The 24,525-nt window shown below is 47.1% G+C and overlaps 1 long non-coding RNA gene across 1 annotated transcript in view; it reads left to right on the top strand.

Moving 5' to 3' along the window:
* LOC147367890 (uncharacterized) overlaps positions 1-22,277 on the top strand; it is an 88,920-nt gene extending 66,643 nt beyond the window's left edge. Inside the window, exon 2 of the long non-coding RNA XR_015169344.1 lies at positions 21,848-22,277. This is a non-coding gene — a long non-coding RNA (uncharacterized LOC147367890). The remainder of the gene's footprint in view (positions 1-21,847) is intronic.
* The last annotated feature ends 2,248 nt before the right edge of the window (positions 22,278-24,525 follow it).

Here is a 24,525-nt window from a genome sequence, read left to right as displayed (position 1 = left end):
CAAGGGGTGCGGGGAAGGTCAGTATAGATGTGATTTTGGTGAAGGGTGAGTACGTGCAATCAAGCACATATTTCTGCAGAAAGTTTCTGCTAGTCACAAGGAGCATCATCACCATCGTGAAGGATTTCAGTGCTTTTCTAGATACAATGTGATACAGGCATTGGGCCCATAAAAGCTTCTCCTGAAAATATGTAAGTATCTGAAGTCCTGTTCTACCAGTTTTTTCCCAGAGCACAGAGTGCCTCATTCCTGATCCCCATCCTGAACTCCTTTCAGAAGGTGTTCAGGTCAGCAGCTACAGTGGCTCCGACTCTGAACCTTGTAGAGGTAGACGGCATGTGCCCATGGCAAATGCCAGTTTGTCGGGGCTTCCCAGGTGGCACGAATGATAAAGAGCATGCCTTCCAATGCAGGAGATGTAAGAGGTGCAGGTTCGATTCCCGGGTCACGAAGATCCTGACTGGAGGAAGGCATGGCAACCCACTGCAGTACTCTTGCCTGGAGCATCCCATGGAGTAAGAAGCCTGGTGGGCTGCAGTCCATAGGGTCACAAAGGGATGGACATGACTGAAGCGTACTTAGCATGCATGCATCCCCCCAAACAAACAAACAACCCACAAACCCAGATAAACTTATGGTTTTCACTCCTTCCAGAAAGCCTGTGCTGCATCCTTAATGATTCAGCCTCTGAAAGTTCCATGAACTTCCTCCAGGTCAGACACTCAGGCTGGCAGGGTGAGACTCAACCTGGGTAGTCACACTCCAAGATGCCTTCTTTCTCTTCTTCTACTTACACCACAGAGGCAGCTGGGATTCACTCCAAAGAGAGGCCTCAGACACCAAGAGGAGTCACTGATTATCCAGCTTGGACAGGGGGCTGTGGGGAGAGGCCATTCCGAGGTGGGGGGTGTTTACCCTCAGAAGAATTAAAGCAGAGGGTGGATTCCTCCCAGGGCTTTCAGGGTGATTTCGAGGGAATCAAACGATGCAAAAGTCACTATTTACTGGTAGTTAGTATGTATGGGGAGCAGTTTGGGGAACCTGAGGCACGGGAAACGCAAGGCCTGGAGCTAGGACCCTTGACCTCTTAGCTCTTTATTCAGCTGCTGGGCAGCCTGTCGGTCCTGCTTGGACTCTCGGTTCCCGTCTGCACACTGTCTTGGATGGGATGCGATGAGAAAAGCCCCTGGGTGTGTCTTGGGCATCCTCCCCACCGTGGCCACCCCGTCTGATCTCAGAGGGCAGGAGCTGGGGCAGAGAAGACATCCACGTGCCCAGGGGCGCTCCTGGGGTGAGCCCCCTGCCCAGTGATCGCCTTCGACAAACACCCTCTCAAGGATGCCCAGCAGCTGCCAAGCGCAGAGTCCCTCTACAATGCTCAGGAGACCTGTGGTGCTTTGCTGATCCTGGTTGCCAGCTTTCTCTGTAGACAGCCACCTCTCTGGAACCAGGGAAGGCAGAAGAGAGATCCCCAAGCTGCCCAGGGTGGGAAGGGCATGTCTCCCTTTAAAGACAGTGGAGATACTCAGTTAAGCAGGCGTCTGCCCCGCCCATGCCTTCTCTCTCTAGTCCCCTTCCCCTGGGACCTGGGTCTCTCCTCTCTCGATTACCAGGAGTTAAATTCCCAGCAAGTGAGACGAAGCCTTGGAGATTTTCTTGTGCCTCTGCCTTGCTTGGGGCCTGTCCTAGTCAGGGGAGGAAGTCTTTGGTAAGACCAGGGAAGCTCATTTCACCGAGGCAGGCACATGGCTGTGGGCAGAGGCCATTGGGAGTCAACGGCGGGGCCAAATACTCGTCACTGTCCTTCCCCGGCCATCTCCTGTGCCTCCTCCCCTTCCCGCTCCTCTTCCTCCCCTCCTCCCCCTTCCCCATCCTGCTCCTCCCCTCACCCCTCCTCCCCCTCTTGCCCCCTCCTTCCCTTCCTCCCCATCCTTGCGCTCCCCCATCACTATCGTCCAGTGAGGACAGCAGTCAATGGCAGACAAGCAAGCCTTTAGTGAGAAGCTGCTCTGTCTGATACTGCGCTCAATTCTTCTTTCTCATTTTAACTCCCATAATGACCCAACAGGGAGATTTTATTTCTCCCATTACAGAGATGGGTAAGGTGAGATTTAGTAAGGTTAAGAAACTTGTCCCAAGATCACACAGCTAGCAAACCCAGGTCAGTCTGGCCAGGGTTTTAACTGCTGTATTATTCTTCCAGGGTCTCTGGTCGGGGAAGAATTTGACAAGTTCTGTTACATCTCCAAGCCTCAGTTCCCTCATCTGCCAATGAGGTTCTTAATGATATCATCCCGGCTTGCCTCAGAGAGTTTTGGGGAGGATCTAGTAAGAGTGCTTAGTTGCTCAGGAGTGTCCTACTCTTTGTGACCCCATGGACTGTAGCCCACCAGGCTTCTGTGTCCATGGGATTCCCCAGGCAATACTAGTAGATTGGGTTGCCATTTTCCTCCTCCAGGGGATCTTCCTGACCCAGGGATCGAACCTGCGTCTCCCGTGTCTCCTGCATGTCTCCCCCACCGAGCCATTAGGGAAAAGAGGAGGAGAAAGTACTTTGTAAACTGTAAAATGCAGCGGATTTGATGACTTGCTGAGAATGGGCATACAGGCAGGGTTCCTCTTGGGTGTCCGTCTCTGTAGGTGAACTGCCTAGCTCAGCACCTGGCATATATATGGCGGGTGAGTAAAAAGTGCATAAATAATAAGCTAATGATTATCAGTTGGTATTCACACTCCTCTCCCCAGCAATAGTTTTAAAAAGTTTTAGAGATGACTTTCTTTCTTTCTTTTTGGCTGAGCTGGGTATTTGTGGCTGTGTGGGCTTTTTCTCCAGCTGAGGTGAGCCGAGGCTGCCCTCTGGGCGTGGTGCTTGGGCTTCTCCCTGCGGGGGCTTCTCTCGCTGCTGAGCCAGGCTCCAGGGCACACAGGCTCCCGTAGTTGTGGCTCCTGGTCTCTGGAGCACAGGCTCAATAGCTGCTGCACACAGGCTTAGCTGCTCCTCACCACGTGGACTCTCCCCGGATCGGAGATTGAACCGTGTGTCTCCTGCACCGGCACGTGGATTCTTTACCACCAAGCCACCGGGGAAGCCCTCCGCAGCAATCTTACTCTCTAGAAACACGGAGTTCTGCTCTATGGAAGGGAACAGTGCTTGGTCAGGCTGATGGGACAGGTAGGGCCTTCTGGCACCTAGAACCTGTGCACCTCTGTCCTGCCACCCGTGGAAGGACCAGGGTCTGGACAGAGGTGTGGCTCTGTCCTCTCAGGCTCCCAGGCTCAGCATCCCCTGAAGGTTATCAGTGCAGGTTTAGAAAAAGAAAGAGGTCTGGAGCTGCGGCTGAAGGAGGCCGGCAGGCTGTCCCTTCAAAGCTTTGTCGTCTTCCTTTTTTATTTTTTAATTTCATTTTTTTTCTTTATCCAAAGGCTGCAGAGCTGAAATAATTTATTTTGGATTTGAATAGGATGTGATAAGCCGAAGAAGGGGCAGCCAGGGTGGACAGGGTGGAAGCATTAGGTTTTAAATTAGTCGTTTGACGCTAGTTCAGGGACCAGAGTAAGGGCTCTGGCTGACAAGAGGCGCCCGAGTCCCCTTGGCTGACGGCAGCCGTGGATTTGGGGCTGCACCTCCGGGGCCACCTTCCTGGTTCTCCGTTAATGACCGTCACAGCCCTCCTTGTCCACCTCCCTGCTTCCTTCACAAGCCCTGTGACCTTGGGCAAGGCACCTCATCTCTCAGAGCCTTGGTTTCCTCATACACAAAATGGGGATGAGAGTCATTCCTTCTAACACAGATGCGGACAGACTTTTTCTGTAAAAGGGTCAGAGGGCAAATATTTTAGGTTTGTGGGCCCATCTTTGTGGCAACCATGCGGCTCTGCTATTCTAGTGAGAGTCACGATGGAGAATACATAAACACACAGAGGGTGGAGGTGACTGTATTTTAAACCTGTTATTTACAAAAATGGGCAGCAGGGGGCATTTGGTCTGCAGGCAGTGGGTGGTTGGCAGACTCCTGTTCTGACCAGGTAGCTCCGTGGGGTACGTGTGCGTAGTGCCCAGTCCATCCCATGACCTCGGCCTGCCAGACTTAATTTTCCTCTTAATATCTGCCTCCTCGAGCCAATCTCCAGGGCCGGAGCGTTCCAAATTCCGACTCTGATCACGTCACTATATCTGCTTAAAGAGCCCAGTGGCTCCCCGCTGAGCTCGGGATGAAGCCCAAATGCCTTTTCTTGACACTCAAGGCCCTTCAAAGTCGTCTGCTATTTCCACAGTCCTAATCGTTTTATCCCCCGGACTAACCAGATCCTGGGCTTCCTCGGGGGATAAGCTGGAGGCTCTCAGCTCCTGCTCCTTTGCTTCTCTGGGACTTCCTGTCTGCACTTGGTGGATTTTCCCCATCTTTTAAAGCCTACTCAAATGGGCCCTTGTCCACCCGGTCTCCTTTGAGTGCCTGGCAGCATCAGCTACCACCTCTGCAGATGACAGGGGATTCTGGGTGAGGACTGTATTTTGCTCATCCTAGGTGGGCTGAAGACAGGTGGGATCAGGCATTGAGTGGCTGCCCTGGAGACTGCGAGAGAAAAGGAGAGAGTAGAGAGGCTGTTAATAAAGAGTCTGCCTGCCAATGCAAGACATGTGAGTTTGATCCCTGGGTCAGGAAGATCCCCTAGAGTAGGAAATGGCAACCCATTCTAGTATTCTTGCCTGGAAAATTCCATGGACAGAGGAGCCTGGCAGGCTACAGTCCATGGGATCACAGAGAATCCAACATGACTGAGCATGCAGTTTGTGGTGGGGGTGGGGGAGGTGTGATAGGCAGGGAAGAGACTTTGCTGGCATAGGTTTCAACCTTATTATTACTTGCAATTTGCAGAGTTTGGTGATATCTGGGGCAAATTGCTTTATCCCCACACATCTACTCTTTTGTTTTGGACTGACCAAATGGCATATAGGATCTTAGTTCACCAACCAGGGATTGAACCCACATCACTTGCATTGGAAGTGCAGAGTCTTAACCACAAAACCGCTGGGGAAGTCCCCCACAAATCGATTTTCTTAGCCCTAAAGGAGACAAGTGCCTGTTTCACAGAATGGTGAGGGGAATAGAAATAGTCATTAGAATAATAGCAGCAAACATTCATCATGAGCCTGGGCTTCCCTGGTGGCTCAGCTGGTAAAGAATCTGCCTGCAATGCAGGAGACCCAGGGTCAATCCTTGGGTCAGGAAGATCCTCTGGAGGAGGAAATGGCTATCCACTTCAGTATTCTTGCCTGGAGAATCCTATGGACCGAGGAGCCTGGAGGGCTACAGTCCATGGAGTTGCAAAGAGTCAGACACGACTGAGCAACTAACACGTTTTATCATGAGCCAGGGGCTGTTCTCAGCACTTGACAAGTATTAGCTCATTGACTCTTCACAGTGATCTTTGTGGGTGTTTTGTTTATCCCCATCTTCTGGTGTGAAAACAGGGGCAGAGGCATCTCCTACAAGTAATCTGCGAGGATGAACTGGCTCCAGAGCCTGGACTCTGTCCATTTGCTCAATGAATGGGATGGGGGTACGTGTGCAGTGCTCAGCACATAGTAGGACCTCAGGAAACATCACCTGCTTCCTGCTCTTTGCAAAGATGTCTAGGCCAGATGTGAGGGATGGGTTTGCTCGACTGGGGACAGGGCTGGTCTGTTCTCTCCCTTTCCCATCTTCTTGCTGGGGAGGAGGAACATCTGGGCGTGCTATGGATGCGGTGGGGGCAGGGGGTGGGGAGGAGGCCGGGGGATGGCGTACAGTGCTCTGAGCGATCTCACCTGCACCCATTAACCAGATGGGATGTGGAAATGAGTCTCAGAGTGCAGTAGGGACAATGTGGGAAGGAAATAAACACCTGGAGAGAAAGAGCTCTATTTTCTCTTTAGAGCCCATTAAGTTTAAGGGAATTTGTGAACTTAGTACAAACCTAATTAAGCTCAAATAGGGATGCCTAAGTGAAGGCAGCAAGTGCAGCGAGGCCTTGGTGGTGAGGAAGGCGACCTCTGGAACAGACTGAGGGCTCATAGGAAGGTGGGGTCAAGGGTAGACGTCTGGGTCTTGACCAGCTGGGTCCCATCTTTAATATCCTCATTGATTCTGGAAGGTAGTGGAAAGTCAAGGGGTTTTGTGTCTGACAGACCAGAGTTTGAATCCTGGCTTTTCCATATCCAAGTCTTGATTTTGCATCTGTAAAATGGGAATACCTGCCTTGAGATGAGATAATAGTGTTGGACATATGACCCTGTGCCTAGCACAGTCTGGATGCCCAGGAAACAGCTGCTGTCATGGTGATGGAGGCATCCTCTGGTTGAGATGGAACAGGAAGAGCTCCTTCCCCTATCTGCATGACCCACTTAGCTTTCCCTCCGCCTCTTCTCTCTACTCTCATGCAGAATGATTGCATTAAGGACCTCTGTTCTCATCCTTTCCCTGTGCTCTATAATTCTTCAGGGCTCTCCCTTCTGAGGCCACCCTCAGCTATGTGACTTCTGACGGCCAACTTCTGATGTCAGTGCTGACAACACAATCCAGTTTTAGGAAAAGCTTGCACACTGTGCCTTGCTTCTCTTCTCTTCCTCTGTGATATTCTCGAGACCATCTCCAGACAATCCCACTGGAGGATAAGAAGCATGTGGTGAAGAACCCAGTTGTCCCAGTTGAGGCCACGCTGGACCATCTAACTTCCAGCTGACACTGAGCTATATGAAAGTGCTAGCCGAGGCCAACAGAGCCACCTGGTTAGCACAGACTCGTGATCAAAAGTCCATGGCTATTGTTTGTTTGCAGCTGCTAAGTTTGGGGATTGCTTGTTACACAGAATTAATTGTGACATAAATAGCTGATATACTACCCCATAAAGTTTTGGCCAACTTTCAAAGTTCTGTTCAGATTTTCAGGAAATAGTCTCAAGATTACCATGTGGAAGTGATCTTCCTCCTTAGGGAGTCTACTTTGCAGCTTCAGGCTGCAGACTCTGCTAGATCTCTGAGCTCTATAAGGATCAGAGCAGCATCTGACTGCCTTCTGTGGGCTCACTGCCCAGCACAGAGCTGAACCAGGGTAGGGCATGAGAGAATGTTAGGTGATGAATGAGCATGTCCCACAAGAGTGAGTCACTTCACACCAAGGTTCTCTTCCCCACCCCTCTGTCAACAAAGTTGCAGGGAAGGGTGGAGTTTGGGTCTTACTTCCTCTTGCATCCCCCGAAATGGCCACCAGGAGCCATCCTGCTGACCCGCCGTGGGCTGAGTTCTCTTTTGTATCTTCTAATATGGGATGTTTCTATTACTCCATGTGGCAATAACACCAGCAGTGACTATGAAATGATTCTCATATTTCATTTCAGGTCAAATGCTTCCCATGGGTAATCTCAGTGAATGGCCATAACCCTCTATGAAGGAGGGACCACCATCACCTCCACTTCATACATGAGGAAATGGAGACTCAGAAAAGAAGGCGAATTTGCCCAAATAAACAAGCTGAGTCAGTAGCAGAGTCACTGTTTGAATTGGACCACGGATGGAGTCCACGGTCATCAGTATTATCCTTGCCCTCTTGTCCTGTAGAGCAATGCAGTGCAGATGTGGATTGGGTGGATTGGAATGGAAACAGATTTTACCTCCATCAAGGAAAGCAGCCAAATGGATTGACTCAAACAATCACACAGGGTGGAGCCATGCTCTCCCTCCCCAGCTCACTGCTGGCTCGCACGCAGAACAGGGGCTCGCAGAATCTGAAGGGCAAAGTTGACACCAGGCGTTGGGCTCTTGTTGGCTCCAAGCCCTAGGAAGAGATGGGGAGATGGTGAGGGTCTTAGCTCAGTTTGCCTGTTGGGTAGAGCAAAGGGCCACATGCCACTTGCTCACAGAGAAGCCCAGGGTGGCATTCTCATGCCTTCTGGGCCCAAGTGGGGTGTTGAGGCAGCCAGGGTCTCCTAAGTTTCTGGGAGGCTGCTCTGCAGATCCAATTTTCACTTAGGCTGACCTTAGGATTGAGGAAGGCATAGAAAGCCCATTCTGGTCTCATGTCCAGTTTGCCTTCTCCCATCCCTCTTTATCCCCCAGAGAAGGGAAAGGCTACCCACTCCAGTATTCTGGGCTGGAGAATTTCACGGACTGTATAGCCCATGGGGTTGCAAAGAGTCAGACACAACTGACCAGCTTTCACTGTCACAACCTTCCCGTCCCTTTTTGTGAACACTGAAGCTGATAAATTACCCCCAGCTGACGAATCTGTTTCGTAATTGATTCAGAGTTGGAGGAGTGAGGGGTGTGCTTATTTATCACCCTCAGGGACCTAAAGAAAGAACTTCAGAGGAAAAAGGTAGTGAGCATACAGTCATTAAAAATGTACAAGTAGGCTCATTGTAGGAGAAGGAAATGGCAACCCACTCCAGTATTCTTGCCTAGAGAATTCCATGGACAGAGGAGCCTGGTGGGCTGCAGTCCATAGGGTCGCACAGAGTCAGACATGACTGAAGCGACTTAGCAGCAGCAGCAGCAGATTCATTCTATATCGGCTATTTTTTGGAAGAAGGATTAGATGGGTTTGGGTTTCCCTAAAATGATAAAATTCTATGATTTTTCTTTGAGACCACTCATAGGAAAACTTTAGATAGTACACAATATTAAAACTGGCACAATTGCAGGAGCAGTTTTGGCCACAGGATGATTTTCATGGTTATATATACCCTTCAGCCCACGTATTATAATAAATAGCACATCAACATTTTTTTTTTTTTTTATCTTCTGGTTCCGGCAGGACCATTATCAAGAGAAGAAAGGCTCTAATGACAATTCCCCTCTCTCTAAAAAGGCCTTTCATGTCTGGCCTCAAAGCAGACAGGGAGGAGGCAGGTCTGACTGAGCATCTTCCTGCGGCCATCCTCCTGGGTACCACCCGTGGTCTTTGCTCTGTTTGGTCCAAGCCTGGAAAGAAGCCTTTGCTGCCACGGGCATTGTCCAGGGGAATTGTGCAGGGGGAGATTTCATGGAGATAAAAGATAAGCAAAGGAGAGATGTGTGTGAGATCATGATAGAGTGCATCCCTGAGTATCAGTGAGAAAAAGAAAAGCCCAGGTCACCCATGTTTCTTGTGGGCAGATAATGAAGGTACAGCATAACATCCAGAAAAATAGCACGCCATGAGCCCCTCCTGGGTGCCCTGCCCTTTAAATACATGTTCACAGTCCTCCTTGCAGCAACCCTGGGAGGTAGGATGCTGACCCCATTTTACAGATGGACTAGTTAAGTCTTGCAAAAGATGAAGTGACTTGCCACAGCTTACACAACGATGTGTCTGAGTGGACTTTGAACACAAGCTTATGAAGGGACAGCATATTAAAAAGCAGAGACATTGCTTTGCCTACAAAGGTCTGTCTAGTCAAAGCTGTGGTTTTTCCAGTGGTCATGGATGGATGTGAGAGTTGGATCATAAAGAAAGCTGAGCGCCGAAGGCTGAGTGCTGAAGAATTGATGCTTTTGAACTGTGGTGTTGGAGAAGACTCTTGAGAGTCCCATGGACAGCAAGGAAATCAGACCAGTCCATCCTAAAGGAAGTCAGTCCTGAAAATTCATTGGAAGGACTGATGGTGAAGCTGAAGCTCCAGTATTTTGCCCACCTGATGTGAAGAACTGACTTATTGGAAAAGACTCTGATGCTGGGAAAGATTTAAGACAGGAGGAGAAGGGGATGACAGAAGATGAGATGATTGGATGGCATCACAGACTCAATGGACATGAGTTTGAGCAAACTCCAGGAGATGGTGAAGGATAGGAAGCCTGGCATGCTGCAGTCCATGGGGTCCCAAAGAGTCGGACTTGACTGAACAACTGAACTGAACTGATGAGGAGCTGAAACCAGTTCTTTTTAAATTTAATCAGTCCTGATGGGGCAGAGGGAGATGAATTCAAAGAATATGTGCTTTTCCTACTGTGGTAGGCTGAATTATGCCCAAAGATGTCTGTGTCCTAATCCCCAGGACCTATGAATCTTACCTTACAGAGTAAAAGAGCGTTTGCAGATGGAATCAGTGTTAAAGATTTTGAGCTGGGGACATTATCTGGTTGTTGCTGTTGTTCAGTTACTAAGTTGTGTCTGACTCTTTGTTACCCCATGGACTGCAGCGTGCTAGGCTTTCCTGTCCTTCACTATCTCCCGGAGTTTATTCAGATTCATGTCCATTGAGTTGGTGATGCTATCTAACCATCTTACCCTCTGCCTCCTCCTTCTCCTCCCGCCTTCAATCTTTCCCAGCCACAGAATCTTTTTCATTGAGGTGGCTCTCCACATCAAGTGGCTAAAGTATTGGAGCTTCAGCTTCAATGTCAGTCCTTCCAATGAATATTCAGGACTGATTTCCTTTAGGATTGACCGGCTTGATATCCTTGCTGTCCAATGGGCTCGCAAGCATCTTCTCCAGCACCATATTGAAAGCATCAATTCTTCAGCTTGTAAGAGGAAGTCAAGAACGTCAAAGCCTCAAGAAAGTGATGCAGTGGTGGAAGCGGGACTTGAGCAACGTGGCCAGAAGTCAAGGAGGGCTGTGACCTCTAGAAGCTGGAAGGAGGCAGGAAAAATTCTCCCCTGGAGACTCCAGAAGAAACCAGCTTTGCAGGCACCTTAATGTTAGCCCTTGAGACTAATTTTGGACTTCTGACTTCCAGAACTAGAAGACAATAAATATGTATTGCTCTAAGCCACCAAGTTTGTGTTTATTTCTGATGGCAGCCATAAGAAATTAGTATGCACACCATCTTTGATAAAAAATATGACTTGACAATCACATTGTGGATGACTTTACCCAGGTCATAAGTCTCTTTTGGCCTGTTTGGGTCTGGGAAATTAATTAAGTCAACTGTGGTGAAGCACAGCTTTGGCTTAGCATATTCTTGAGAAGAGGGGATGACTAGGTAGTTCTGAAATAACAGCTTTGGTTTTGAAGGCCAAGGACGATGTAATGCAAAGTACAGTCCACAGACTGGTGCTGATCCCTGAACTGTTGGGAAGAAGGAATTTATGCTGCCCTACCCCCCCCCCCCCCACTGGCTCTACCTCCAAGGAGGAAGAGCAATAAGAATATGGGCAGGAGTTAAGTGTTTAAAACATTTTGCAGCTATTTGGTATTGCTGAGGTACCCAAGCATGTGATCGGAAGGCTTCCCTTGTTGAATAGGGTACAGACTGGTTTGGGTGTGGTTGGAGGCGGGTGGTGAGTCGCAGATTAGGTGGTGAATTGTTGGTGAGCCAGCATCCCCAGGAGATAAACTATAAAACTGATCTTGTAGATGTGGTGGGTGCGTGCTAAGTCATCTCAGTCATGTCCAACTCTTTGGGACGTGATGGATGGTAGCCTGCCAGGCTCCTCTGTCCATGGGATTCTCCAGGCAAGAATACTGAAGTGGGTTGCACACCTTCCTCCAGGGGATCTTTCCAACCCAAGGCTCAAACCCACGGCTTCTGCATTACAGGCGGATTCTTTATCTCTGAGCCTCTGAGGCAGCCTGTAGATGTGATCCATGTACACAGTGGAATACTGCTCAACCTTAAAAAGAATGAAAGTGTCATTTGCAGCAACACAGATGCAATTAGGTATTGTCATACTTAGTGAAGAAAGTCAGAAAGAGACAGACAAATACCATATGATATCACTCGCATGTGGAATCTAAAATATGACACAAAACAAAAACAGACTCATAGACATAGAGAACAGTGCTGTGATTGCCAAGGAGGGGAGGGAGAGGAAGGGGGATGGAGTGAGTGGGAGTTTGGGATTAGCAGATGCAAGCTATTATAGATGGAACGGATCAGCAACAAGGTCCTAATGTACGGCACAGTGGGTTATATGCAGTCTCCTGGGATAAACCACAGTGGAAAAGAACATAAAAAAGAACTCATGTATACGTATAACTGAGTCACTTTGCTGGAGAGCAGAAATTAGGACAACATTGTAAATCAACTATACTTCAATTAAAAAAAATAAGGATGCTGATATTTTAAAAACAGCATCAACAACAAAAACCAAACCGATCTTTGTGTTTGGCTGTGAGAATGAGGAAAGCAGTTTCTGACATTTAGACCTCGGAGCTCTTTGGAGCTGGCCTGGCACTCCCAGTGGGCTGTGTGTCCTCCCGTTGGACACGAACGCTCTCACGGAATTCTGGAGTCAGACAAGATCACTCTGCAACTCTAACAAGGCGAGACAAAGAACAGGACCACTTCATCACGCCCTCTGTGCACAGACGCGAACAAGGTCGCCGTGCAGAGCGCAGAGGGCCAGGACCCTCCCTGCCGGCTACCATGTGCGACTGCTCCTCTTTCCCTGTTTCAGGTTCTGCTCTTCTTCTTCTCCCTTCCTTTCACATAGGGTTCATTAAGGTCCCCACTTAGAGGATTACCCCCACTTTCTGAGCATCCATCCAACGAACTGCCCTTCTTTTGAGCCCTCCCCAGACCACCTACAAGAAGCTTCAATCCCACCCCAAGTCATCTCGCAGCTGTCCATGGAGGCTCCTCACGGTTCCCCCATGGGACGTGCGCTTCCTTGTTGCGAGTGAAGAAATTAGCTTTGAAGGCAGAACACACCACTGGCTGCCGGTGTGTTCCTGGTGACCATTCGGATCGGTGACATCGACACATGAAGCAACCTGAGCCATCAAAGGTCAGCTAGAAACTGACCTATCTGTTGGTCCAGATAGCCCAACATCGCCTTCCCAGGGGTTCCTGTTGGCCCTGACCTTGGGCCTGACCAAAAACATTCTGTTCTTTAGGCCACAGCAACCCTTCAGAGATCGGAAGGCAGTGAAATTGTCTTCCACCGCTTGGATCTTCTCTGCTTAAACCTCCTGGGTTCTGTCTTCCATCAGCTCATCAGGTGCCTTTACTCCTCTCATTCCCCTGAGTCTGCAGAAACCTGAGGTCTCGCAGGCTCCTTCGTGTTTTTTCAAAGGGATTCAGGTATTTCCCTTTGCCCTGCTTCTGTGAACAAGCTTTGCTGAAGATGTCAGTCCCCTGGAACATGAAAGCACATCCTTTGTCTGCGTCCATGAAGAACCAGGAAGCAGAGGTTCCTGTCTCTAAGCCTCCCCAGTGGCTCTGTGGTCCTGAGACGCAGCACACATCCTCAGGACGTGGGCTGCCATTGATCCTTTCCCGAAGTCTGGCAGTTCTGTTTGGCTATTAAAAAGACCCTGCCACGTTGATGAATTATTTAAACCTCAGCAGCACTCAATTTATGCAAATCCGATTATCTGTTTAAGGGCAGGTTGGCTTGGAACAGCTTGTAGTTGTGATACTTATTATTATTATTATTTTTTGGCTGAAAAACTGGCAAATTCAGTTGAAAGAGGAGTTTAATTTCACCCAAGGACTGCTCAGCCCAGAGCTGCCTCTTGATGGGTACGGGGGTGTTGCTGGGAGGTACCTACCCTCGGTTTCCCATGGGACTGGTCTCTGCCTTGCTGTCTCCACGTCATTTAGGTCTGCGAAGGGCCTTCCAGACCAGCTGGTTCAATGCCTTCCTGTTACAAAGGAGCAAGCTAAAACCCAGAGAGAGAAACTAACCTGTCCCACTTATGCAGGGTTTTTTTTTTTTTTTTTTGGTGTGGGGTAAGGGCTCCAAATCTTGTTCCAGATCTGGGATACTTTCTCCCTAAACCATACTGCCTCCCTGCTGGGAGATCAATACAGAGCTCAGAGTCCTTCCATCCACATCTGTGCAGTTCAGTGAGTGACAGACAACTTCATGGGGCAGAGAGAGGAGAGGGGATCCTTTAATCTGGAGGCAAGAGACCCAGTCCCCGACTTGCTCTAGGATTTTGGCCAAACATCAAGACCCTCTCTGAGCTTCAGACCCAGCTCTCCAAGTGAACTGTGAAAGGGTTAGAGTTGGACTAACAATCTCTACCTTGTGGCTCAGATGGTAAAGAATCTGCCTACAATGCAAGAGACCTGGTTTGATCCCTGGGTCGGGCAGATCCCCTGAAAAAGGGAATGGCTACCTACTCCAGTATTCTCTCCTAGAGAATTCCATGGACAGAGAAGCCTGGCGGGCTACAGTCCATGGGGCTGCAAAGAGTTGCACACAACTGAGCAGTGAACACTTTCATTTTCACCAAAATTTCCAGCTCCATCTGACTGTTAGTCTAAATGCAACACCCAGAACTGGAGTCATGGGTGGGTGTCCTGTACCACCCCCTCACAGCCCCCCATTCAGAAGGGTCCCACTCTTGGGTTGACGCTGTGCTGCCGCCATCTTGAAATTCTTAATACATTTTCAGCAAAAGGCCCTGCATTTTCATTTTGCCTTGGCCCCACAAATTATGTAGCTTATCCTTATATGGCTCTTCTCAGGGGGAGACAAGTGGAGAAGTTGGAGAACCAACTTCCTTTGTCAACTGCATTTTCCCAGGCGGGCTCTGACCTGGTGGCCCAAGAAGAAAGCCCAGATCCCTCCTTCCCACGACCCAGGAGGAACTGGGTATCACTGACTGTATGGCATGGGTATTTCTGGGAGGGTTTGGATGGCTGAGGGGGAGCTTTGGACAGGAGGAAGGGACTAAATAGATTTAGCTTTAGGAGGATTGCTTTTGGTGACTGGGGTGGAAGGTAAAATGCAAGGGATAGGGCTGAACACAGAAAAGAGGCGGGAAGCGTTCCCAACGCTCCCAGCAAGAAATGCTGGGGCTGGATTGAGTCGCAGGAAGACTGAGATTTATTGCACAAGTAAAATTAGAGCCACACATGAAGAATGCTCACGAAGATGGCATCTGGTTCTCAGGCTCTGATACTGCCTTTTTAAATTTTCCACTGACCTCCTATGGAGACATGAGATAAAAGCTCGCAGAATCACCTCAAACTAAGATCTGTAACCAGCATAACAACCGATTGACTGAACAACGACCAGCATAATGTAGAATCAAAGACAGATTTCCACTAACACTGAAGCAGATGGAGTTGAACTGAGAGAAACCTGCCTTACTGCTCTTTAAGTGAAGCTAAGACCAGTTAAAGAAAAATAAGAAGGGACTTTGCACTTCCTTCTTGTCTCTGAGATGCTGGGGATGTAAAAAACAAACAAGCAAACAAACAGAAAACCCTGGGGACGTAAAAATAGGGCTTTCTTGGTGGCTCAGATGGGAAAGAATATGCCTGCAATGCAGGAGACCCAGGTTCAATCCCTGGGTCGGGAAGATTCCCCTGGAGAAAGAATGGCTGGCCACCCACTCCAGTATTCTTGCCTGGAGAATCCCATGGACAGAGGAGCCTGGCAGGCTACAGTCCATGGGGTCACAAAGCCTTGTACACGACTGAGCGACTAATACTTGCACTTGTCCTGAGACCCTGGAGACATAAAAATCAGAAAGTTGGGCAAAGAACCCTCTATTGGGAGGCAACCAGAATGATGAACTTCCCCTCCCACCCCTGATTATTGACTGCATTCAAGCAGAGACAGTAACTCAGGATTTTCAACAGAAAATGTGTGTGTGTGTGTGTGTGTACTAATTTTGCCATATTCCAAGTCATGGAGTTCAAAACACACAAATGAGATGCTGAAGACAGAAAAAAGGGGATGAACGCATGTCACTGCATTATGGTTTCTCCATGTGTCTTTATCTAAGAAGAGAACTTGTCATCAAGGTTGACTAGATCCCTCCATCACCTGAGTTAGCTGCTAGGAACATAGACACAGTCTAGCTGTGAACTGCCCCCTTCAGTCTGTCCTCATGAAGACTGAAAGGGGTTTAACCATCACCCCTAAGGACAGAGAGTGCGGCCAGAACAGTTCTAATGCCCTGTTTTTTTTTAATATTTAGATATTAATGTTTAAATTTTCTTGAAGATGAACAATACGAAAAGAAGTCAATAAAAATCTTACATTGCAGATCAAGAGAAGAGACCTATGATGAAGGTACATCTCTTTAGACTCCAGAAAACAAAACAAAACAAAACAAAACACCTCAGGAAACTATTTTGTATCCTTGGCAGACATTGAGAAGACATGGTCTGCTGGAAAAAGAATCAGAAAGTTAAAGAAGGCAAGTTGAGCACTGAGAAGGATGTTGGATGAGATAAGGAAGAATTTCAATTACTCTTTAGTCGACAATCATCAAATCAAAACAAACTATAATTATAGACTGTGGCAAATGCATGAACAATGAGAATACAGCATATCAACACTGATGGAATATTGCCAAGGGTATCTCCTAAGGAACATTCACAGCCTTTAATAATTTCTTTAGGCAGGAAAGAAAAAAAAAAATACATGGCCTTAGCATTCAACTTGAGAAGTGATGGAGAGGACCACAAAGTTAGCCCAAGGAAAGTGGAAAGAAGAGCAGAAAACATGAATAAATGAGAAAAGAGAAGAGGAGACGACTTGGTAAATAAATCTAGGATTTAATGTTTTTTCAAATGAGTACAAAGCAATCTTTGACAGTCTCAGTAACTAAAAGGAATAAAAAATAGTTGACATAGAACAGGAGGAAGAGTATCTAAACTCTAATAAAATGGAAATGTGAGCAAAATACTAATATTACACAAACCTTCTTGCTCATGAATTTGAAAATCTGGATAAACTGAATAATTTTATAGGAAAGATAACAATAAAATGAAATAAAAATGACCTCGTGGGCATGACATAACTATCGGTAAGGCAGAGCTTGGGGGAAAATCACAAAGATCTACCACGAAAATGGTGAAATCTTAGGTGGACAGGTAAATTCTTCTAAACCTTCATAAAACAACTATTTTGTGTAAAATTTTTCAGAGGATAGAAAAATATGGAAAACAGACCGAATTTTAGAAGGTGATGCAGCAATTTTTGAGAGAAAAATTTGTGATTCAAGATTTTATACCCAGTCAAACATGGTCAACAGAGAGACTTTCTTGGCTATGTAAGGGCTCATGAACTACCATTCACAGTAGAGGGGACCTGTCACATTAGTGGAAAAGAATGGATCAGTCAGTAAATGATGTTGGGATTGACTATTCATAAAATACATGGATTCAGACCCCTGCCTCATGTAGCTTACTCAATTCCAAGTATGCTGAAGATAAGAAAAGTTTTAGGAGGCACATTTGGGTTAAAAAAAGAGTAAATATTTACCTGATTCAGAATGGGGTAAACATAAGCAGTAAAAACATACAATAAAGGAAAATATTAGTAGATTTGACTAAATCAAATAAAACTATTCTAGGAATTCCCTGCTGATCTAGTGGTTAGGGCTCTGCATTTCCACTGCCAAGGATGTTGGTTCAGTCTCTGGTCCCGGAACTAAGATCCCACAAGTTTCATGGTGTGGCAAAAAATTAAAAAAAAATCATTATGCTTCAAAAATTCTATAAACCAGGTTCAAAAGATAATATAAACCAAGGATATATTGACAGTATATATGACAGGCAAATGATTAAGAAATATACGAGCAATAAAAGAAGCTCCAGTAAGAAAATGGACAAAGGGTGTGCGTGTGTAATTCAATTACAAATGAAACACAAAGTCCCCTACTTGACAAACAAGAGCAAATAATGAACCTCATGGTGATCACAGAAACAAACATTAAAGCAAAACTGAGATGGCATTTTCACCCATCAAACTGGCAGAAAAAAAAAGATTACTATCCCTAGTGCCAAGTGAGCCTGTGGAAGAAACAGACATTTTCTTAAATGGCTGATGGTGTATCAAATAGGTGCATTATCTGTAGAAGGCAATTTGGGCAAATGTGATCAAAGCCTCAAATACATCTATTTCTTTGACCCAGCAGTTATATTTCTAGAAATGGATTCATAATTCTAACTATATATAAATATCTGCAAAAGTTTATGTGTAAGGACATTTACTGGGGCTTTATTTAGAAGAGTGAATTCCAAAATCAGGAGAGTGGTTAAATTATGTACTTTCGTCATGTGGAATATTATGTAGCCATTAACAGTGAACTAGAAGAAGAAATGTAATGCCATGTGAAATGCTCATGTTATGTGGTCAGGTAGAAAAAGTGGAGGGCAGAAAATCTCATGTGTGTGGCCTAATACACGTGTGTGTGTGTGTATGTGTGTGTGTGTCTGTGTGTATGTGTGTATCTGTGTGTGTGTGTATGTGTGTCTGTGTGTGTGTCTGTGTGTCTGTGTGTATCTGTGTGTGTGTCTGTGTGTATGTGTGTGTGTGTGTATGTGTCTGTGTGTGTGTGTCTGTGTGTATGTGTGTGTGTCTGTGTATGTGTGTCTGTGTGTGTGTGTGTCTGTGTGTGTGTGTCTGTGTGTATGTGTGTGTGTCTGTGTGTGTATGTGTCTGTGTGTGTGTGTCTGTGTGTGTGTGTACCTATGTATGTGGAAGTCTGGGTGCGAGCAAGCATACAGGTGGGAGGGCTTGAATGACAGCAAAATATCAAGAGTGGTTTTCTTCCTTGTGCTTTTCTGTATTTTTCAAAATTTCTGCAGGGCCCATACATGACTTTTTAACTTAAGGAAAAAATCAACTACAATTTTCTATCATGACATATTGCCCATCCTCACTTTTTTCTTTATATCTTCGCGCATGTAGACAAATATAACCCGGAGATCCGCACAGGCCTCCCGATCCTCTGACTCAGTGCCGCAGCGTTCAGATTCTTCCCCAGCTTCGGAGAGTTTCTGCGTCCACTGTTCCCTGGCTTTGCTCTGCTCCCGATCTCTGTTCGTCCACTTGATTTTCGGTTTTCTTTGCATCTGTCTGAGCACAAAGTCCAGCCACTTTCCTCGGTGCTTGAGCAAGCCATGCCCCATCGCTTGTGCAGGAGTTAGTAGCTTGACTGACACGTGGGGGCTCACGGAAAGGTCTCCCACCTCCTACAACAGGGGGTCCCTGCCTGACTGCCCGCCCCCTCCCCTCTCCCTTCCCTCCTCAACTCCTCCTCCGTGACCATCTGCTCTTGGAGTCGCAAGAGAAGTTTCTCCTTGTTTCACGCAGGTGGATCCCCACATTTACCCATTTCTCCCCATGTAACTCACCCAACCAAATGCCATTTTCTCACCAAAAGAATTCTGGGAGGGACAGGGAGAGGGGAGGTAAAAATTTTGCCATCTCGTTAGATCAACATTGGAGAAGGCAATGGCACCCCACTCCAGTGCTCTTGCCTGGAAAATCCCATGGACGGTGGAGCCTGATAGGCAGCAGTCTATGGGGTCGCACAGAGTCGGACATGACTGACATGACTTAGCAGCAGCAGCAGTAGATCAACATATTTTGTAAAGCCTAATGTACACGCAGTGCTATTCACTGCCTAGTCCTCGCCTTTACAATGTTGTCTCCGCTGCCTTTTTACTTGCATCATAACAGCTTCACACTGCTACCCGGTTTCCAAAGTTACTCCTTTTTTATTGGCTGGAGAGGTGATCCACTGGTTAAGACTACGTTTTCTCTAAAAGTATCTGCATTTGCCTAATTCGTTTGGGCCGCTGCATCCTCTTCACATTGAATTAGACTGAACTGCTGAGGTTTTCTTTGGGAAGGAAGCCTCCTGTGAATGGAGACCTCGTGCATGCTGGGTGACAGGCTACCTGCTGGGGACACGTTATCCCATAGGTGCCTCAAATCCTTTCTGGAAGAGGGCAGGTGTGTACATGCACCCTAAAAATACATGATCTCGTTTGACCCTCACAGCCACCCTCTGGAATAGGGCAGGTGTGTACATGCACCCTAAAAATACATGATCTCGTTTGACCCTCACAGCCACCCAGGGCAGCATCCCAGTCACAGGTGAAGAAACAGGTTGACGGGAGTGGAAAATACCGGAGATTTTGCGATGGCAATTGATGGCTTAGGAGTTAATCTCAGGCCAACCAGCTTGGCCATCCTGAGGGATGCAGCTACAAGCCTAGGAATGCTGAGGACTGCCAGGAGCCACCAATAGCTAGGAAGGGACAAGGAAAGATTCTTCTCTAGTATCTTTAGAGAGAACATGGCCCTGTCAATATGTTGATATCAATGCTGGGAGAAAATACATTTTTGTCATTTATAATCACCCAATTTGTGATCATTTATTCTAACAGCCCTGGGAAATGAACACACTTCTTCTCTTCTGCCCTTGTGGCCTGAGAACCATATCCTGCAAAAGAACCATATGTGGCTGAAAATTATTACAATTGATGTACACAAGGTGAATAGGAATTGTTTAGGGGATGGGAGGGCATTGAAGAAAAGAGTTTAAAAGGACCAAGGAGAAAGAGAGAAAGTGTGCAAGCGTGGGGGTCTGTGCCAAGCAGGAGAGGTAGCCACCTGGAGATCTCCTCCAGTCTCCTGTCCTCAGACAGTGTTGGGGGTACAAGATGAAGAGGCCGCAGAAGCACATCCAGATTGTTACCATCCTGTGGGCTGTTTATGATCTAACTGCTTAAACTTGAAAAACAGAACCACATTCAGTGGTTCCCTGATTTCTCTCTCTCTGAACTAGTAACACTAGCTTTCATGAAAACTGTATCCCCTCTCCTTTCCTTTATGGAGGGTGCTGATCTGAACACATCCCCCAAAGGGTGATGCTTTTCCCTTTCTCCAGAGGGTTTTGCCACAAGCTCCAAGGTTGGCACTCACCTCTTGTGTGCTGTGCTGGACACGATTTTTCATGGAAGATCCCAGCACCGTTGCTTGGCAAATCTAGAGCTTGTGTTGTATGTAGGGAGCCTCCTCAGTGTTTCTGTGTGTTATGGTCTGGGAGAAAATTCATATGACAGAATTAATAGCTATGAGACCCATGAGCTTCTTGCCCCACCTCATCCCACCATCCCTCCTATTTCAGGCTGGAGCTCTTGGCAGGACCCCACTCTGCTGGGATAGCAACTCTGCAAAGAAGGGGAAATTGCGCTGTTGCTTGTGGGCACAGGAGCAAAGGTGTACAAGGGTGCTTTCCTGATCTTGCTTCCTTGGGGTAAGATGTTGGAAGCGCAGACTGGTCTGGCTCCATTCTCTTTCCAGACCCTGCAAGGTGCTCAGCAGACGTGATCCAGAGTCATTTTTCTAAGCACATTCTGACCGAGACGCATCCCCACCCCCAGACTTCCGATGACTCCTCGTTATGCTGGGGACCAAGTCGAGCTCCTATGCCTGCCTTCCCGCTCTGCTGTTGGTGCGATCATCTCCCTCACCTGCTCCCACCACTTTAACCTTTGTGCAGTTCCTCTGAGCATCAGTCAGATCTCCCTGCCGGATCCCAACTGTTTTCTGCCTGGAATATTCCCTCCTCACTTCCTGTTACCAAACCGAACTTGAGTCCGCTTGCCCAAGTGTGCAGTAAAGCCAGTCTACTGACATTGGGTGGTGGTGAAAAAAATCCCGTGTTTATTGCAGGGCTCCAAGCAAGGGGAATGGGTAGCTCGTGCTCAAAACACCCAAACTCCCTGATGGAGTTCAGGGAAGGGGTTTTAAAGGCACTGTGAGGTGTACCTGTGGTCAATTCATGTTGATGTATGGCAAAAACCGTCACAATATTGCCAAGTAATTATTCTCCAATTAAAATTAATAAATTAATTAGAAAAATAAAGGCAGTATAAGGGAGGGGACTGCCGGGTGCATGACCAGCTCATGCACGATTCTCGGCTTGGTTGGCATCAAGGTGAAGCATTCAAGCATCATCAGCCTCCTGGTTTCAACTGATCTCAGGTCTATGTTCTTGTGGTCAGCAGTTTCCATCTGGTGGGGGTCTGCGAATGTATGTTCAGCTTTTATCTATATCTTTCAGGGAACTGATCGGCGGGGGGGGGGTCCCTGATTCTATGATGGGGCTGTTTTATAGTCTAAATTGTTACTTGTTTTTTAAGCCTAACAGCTCTTCTTTTTTTCTTTTATCACCAGATTTCCTAATCATGAACTCTTGAGGCAGCACTTTGAGACACAGAGAAGGCTTGGGAGACTAAAGAAAAAGGCTTTTACTTCAGAAGACAAGGAACAGGGACTTGATACAGTTCCGTTCCTGAGCAGCACTCCCCTCTTCCTCACCCAAAGCCTTTCCAGCATTTTGATGCCCTTCCCACTCCTTTTGCGCCTTCCTCCCTAAGGCTCTCTCTCTCAGCCCCGCGCTGCTCCCTGTGCGGTGTGGCATCCCTCGAGCCTCTGTGCCTCCCCGCTGCACTGAGCCTCTGTCTGCCCCACGGGCGGAAAGTTCCTAGAAGATGGCGAGAATTGCTCATGGTTTAGCAGAGCACTTGGTGCCTAAGTGCTTCTCAAATGCGTGTTGAATGAATGAATAAATCATGTAATCTTAGAATTAGAGAAGTGGAAAAGATCAGCTGAGTCAATCCTCTCATTATTTACTAATAATGAAGAGTCTTAACGGGTTGGAATATAAATATGAGATGCTTACATTTTTCCCCCTTAACTGCCACCAGCTGTGCCCGCCGCACCCCCCACCGTGTGCTGAGCAGAGGACTCTTGTAAAGACAGCTCGAGTTGATTCCAAGACTGCCAGTTACTTTTGGTCTTTATTAGTCTTATTTTTATCATTCAGATTCAGATCTGCTTATTTAAAAAATTCCAAACTCATATTAGATTTCAAAGCTTGCTTTAAAACCCTAAACGGTCTAGAGCTGAGATCTCAGAGGTCTGGGTGGGGCTTGAAGGGGAGGGCCACATATCACACAGACCCACTCTCTCTCCCCGTGTGGTCTCCTCTGGCACTGTGGTAGGAGCAGGGATGAGAAGGGAGTGTGCTTCCCTCATCTCAGGTGATGATTAGTGGTTCGACTTGTGCCCTGTAAGCTCAGACTAGATGCAACCCCAACAGATCCCCCCGTCAATGCACCCTATCCCAAATGCATCTTCTAGGCTTCCGACGTGCCTCGTGTGGTGTGGTTGAATCCTCCCACTGAGCCCCTCCCGGCAGCCTGGAATGGAAGTCCCTCTCGCATCCTCACGGCCACGGTCCTCCTCTGTTCCAGGATCTCAACCCTGAGATCTGCCACACACTCACGACCACCCAGCTAGTATGTTTTGATACTGAGACTACATCCCAAATCTTTTGTGTTCTGATCTCAGTTTCTTTCCATTAGATCACATTCTCTCCCCCGAGATAATGAGTCCAAGTCAAGAAGTAACCACAGTTAATATATACACAGAAGTACACTCAAAGGAAAAGTAATGAAAATAACAACAGAAATGAAATTCCGTTTTTCACTAAAGATGAAAGCAATTCCTAATAGCCAGTCCTGGTGAGAATGCAGAAACGGGTCCTCATGCACCCAGGCAGACTCTCAAATGGACATCGCTTTTTGGAGGGTGATTTGGAGATATCTATCAAAATTTAAAACGCACAAGCTGTTTGCTTCTGTAACTCCACTTTTAGGAATTAAATTTGCACATCTAGCTGCCCACTGCCAGGTGGTCTGAGATGTTCACTGTATGTTGTTTGGAATCATGAATGTCAATGTCCTCAATGTCCATCAACAGGGAAATGACTAAATGACTTATCATAAGTGTTCTAAGTAATATTAGGCAACCTGCTAATTCTCTTTAAGTAGCATTTGCCTCTGGATTTATTGGGGCTTCCCTTGTGGCTCAGCAGTAAAGAATCTGCCTTCAATGCAGGAGAAGCAAGTTCAATCCCTGGGCCAGGAAAATCCCCTGGAGGAGGGCATGGCAACCCAGTCCAATATTCTTGCCTGGACAGAGGAGCCTGGTGGGCTATGGTCCATAGCATCACACAGAGTTGGGCATCACTGAAGTGACTTAGCAAGCATACGGATTTATTATATTGTCCCCCAACTCCACGTCCGAGATTGTGAACTCAATGCAGATAAGAACTGTGGGTTTGCTTAAGAACCTGAGATCTGGAGTTAGATTGCCTGGATTCAAATCCCGAATCCACCATGAACTAACAGGTGACATCATGTGAGTTAGTTAACTTCTTAACACCTCTGTTTCCTATTCTGAGAATGCAGGTGTTAACAGTACCCAAGTCATGGGTCATTCTGATAATAAAAGAAAGTCAGTGTGAAGGGTGCAGCATGTGTCAGTGGCTCAGATGAAGGTGATGATGATGGTAAGGACTGATTCATTGACTAATGTGCCTGGCACAGTGCAGAGCTCCATAAATAGTTAAAGAATGAATAAACTGCCACCCAAGCACTGGCAGAGGAGGCTGTCTAAGATACATAGTTGGAGGAAGAAAATCAGGCTGTGTTTGTCTAACATAATCCCACTTGCATCAAACATATTACAATTTCTGTGGGGGTCAAAACAGAAATTCCATATGTGGTTACCTCTGAGAAATGGGTTTGGGAGCCAGAGGAGAGGAGAGGGGCATTTGCTTTTTACTTCATTCCCTTCTGTACCACTTGCTATTATAACGGTGTCAGTGCCTTACTTTTGAAATTAAAAATTTAAAAATCTATCATGTTTGAAGGGCCACAGGATTAATTCTTTCCCAGGAATAATTATTTTGATCATCTTAGGATTTTATCTTTGACTTCAGTCTTCAGTGAAATTAAAAAGAGCCACAGGCATCCAGGAAGAGAAGTGGCCAGCAAGTGGGGAAG

Source organism: Bos grunniens, chromosome 8, assembly GCF_055505025.1.
Source record: "Bos grunniens cultivar Pamir isolate PY7600 chromosome 8, Bosgru_T2T1.0, whole genome shotgun sequence".
Lineage (NCBI taxonomy): Eukaryota > Metazoa > Chordata > Mammalia > Artiodactyla > Bovidae > Bos > Bos grunniens.
This window is presented reverse-complemented; position numbering and strand designations above follow the sequence as displayed.